General features: G+C 42.9%; 1 pseudogene; it reads left to right on the forward strand.

Annotated features, from left to right (window-relative positions):
- The first annotated feature begins 339 nt into the window (after positions 1–339).
- LOC786091 (40S ribosomal protein S26 pseudogene) lies at positions 340–684 on the forward strand (annotated as a pseudogene).
- Positions 685–2275: the final 1591 nt, after the last annotated feature.

Genomic DNA, 2275 nt, shown 5'->3' on the forward strand with positions numbered 1-2275 from the left:
GAGGGCTTCCCTGTTGGCTCAAATGGTAAAGAATCTGCCTGCAATGCGGGAGACCTGGGTTCAATCTCTGAGTCAGGAAGATCCCTTGGAGAAGGGAATGGCAACTCACTCCAGTATTCTTGCCTGGAGAATTCCATGGGTAGAGGAGCCTGGCAGGCTACAGTCCATGGGGAAAGAATCAGACATGACTGAGCGACTAACACACAGACACACACACACACACACACAAGGGCTCTTTGAAGCATCCCAAAGTTAGCTAGAGGTCAAAAGGGCTTCATTAGAATTTGATTTAAGTTATGTCAATAAATATCAAAGGGTTCTTGTCTCTGCACTTCCAAGATGACCAAGAAAAGCAGGAACAATGGTGCCAAAAAGGGCCACAGCCTCATGCAGCCTATTCGCTGCACCAGCTGTGCCTGCTGCATGCCCAAGGATAAGGCCATTAAGAAGTTCATTATTTGGAATATGGTAGAGGCCACAGCCATCAGGGACATTTCTGAAGCAAGTGTTTTTGATGCCCACTTGCTTCCCAAGCTGTATGTGAAACTACATTACCATGGGAGTTGTGCCATTCACAGCAAGGTAGTCAGTACTCACTCTCCGGAAGCCTGGGAAAACAGGACACCTGCACCCCGGTTTAGACCTGTGGGTGCTGCTTCACATCCTCTACCAAAGCCCATGTAAGAATCCAAGTCCTTAAAGACTGAAGAAATACTGGTTTTTCTGAAAAGACAATAAAATGAAAATTATACTTAAAAAATATATCAAAAGGGTTTAGAACACTCAAGATCAAAGGTCACAATTTGTTATCATTATCAGTTTGTGTGCAAAAATGCAGCTCTGATTTTATCTTAGCCTTTTTACAATGTTGTTTGTTTCACCCTGTGAGTCAGACTTAGACCCCAGGGGTTGGCCTGACCCTCAGGGGTTTAGTACTTCCAAGACCCACTCCCTCCCTTACCTGAGGTATTTCCTGACTCGCTGTGCATGCAGGAAGGTGTCCAGGCAGGTCAGAGTCCTGCTCTCCTGCTTCTGAATCCTGAACGAGACTTCCTCCATTTTAACTTCCCAAAAAGCACACAATCTGGGAAGCATTGGGAATCCAGCATTTCTAAATGCTGTTCCTTCTCAAACAAATTTGGCTATCTTTTCACAGATTAGTGATAGAAAATAAAAGCTTCAAGTTTCCTGGACACTTTCTACTTGGAACAACAGCAGTTATTTCTTCCGGAGTGAACCCAGGACCCAGAAATATCTGGCTCAGTCAAATCATCTACAACAGATTTGATGAATAATGGAAAATTTCTGCCAATTTGCTTCAGGCTATAAAACAAGCTTTCATTTAAGTTGCCCAGAGGTAGTGTTCCAAGTGCTAGTCAATTCACAGATGAAGCAATAGCCAGAAAAATAACAGTCACAGTAGCGAACACCACTTATAGAGAATGGGAATGACTCCAAGTCTTTCTACTCATGTTTAATTATGTCCTCCTCATTTCTCACATACTAGGTCACTTTTCTGAAAGTCAGGATTCTTCTGATTTCAGCTAGCCTCCACCAGGTAGCTCTGACCTTTTATATGAGAAATAGACCCCAGGGGCAGCAGGAGTTGTGTGTGGGGGGATACATGGAATATTCCACTGCTTTCTGGACTCACAGACTCAAGACTCAGAATGAACATCCTACAAATACGCTGCATCAGAGTTACTAACCTTGATAATAAGCTTTCCATCCAGCAAACACATTGTTGTCGTCACAGGTAACAGCAGCGGTAGAAGGAACTTAGAAGACAGGGAGTGTTAGTGGAGAAGAGAGAGGAGAATAATATGAACACAAGTATAACCTAATCCATAACTACATTCTGTTTGGATTTTGAATCTCTCATATTACTTTTGATTGTAAAAAGCCTTGCTTTCCAAATTACGTGGCACTTGGGCTAGTGTTGCCGTTCATGTTGAGCGTAAGCTCCTTAGGAGATAATGGAGTCAACGTGGATAGAGCAGATGTGAAGACTGGTGACTCATGTTAAAGGTCAACCCCAGCTCATCCACAGACAGCCAAGGGTTGCCCAGATGGCAAACACATAGGACAGAGCAATCCACCTAGAAAGGACATCCAGAGATATTTAATAAATCCACATTCTTCCTTCTAAGTAAAACTGAATCTCTCCTGGACAAATGAATGTCCTTTCACAGTTGCCTAGAAAGCTATACAAGCTTTATGGTTTGAGGCTGCCTAACACCTTTTAGTTTCTGCAATTGAATCAAATTAACTAATT

This window comes from Bos taurus, chromosome 6 (genome assembly GCF_002263795.3).
Source record: "Bos taurus isolate L1 Dominette 01449 registration number 42190680 breed Hereford chromosome 6, ARS-UCD2.0, whole genome shotgun sequence".
NCBI classification, from domain to species: Eukaryota; Metazoa; Chordata; class Mammalia; order Artiodactyla; family Bovidae; genus Bos; species Bos taurus.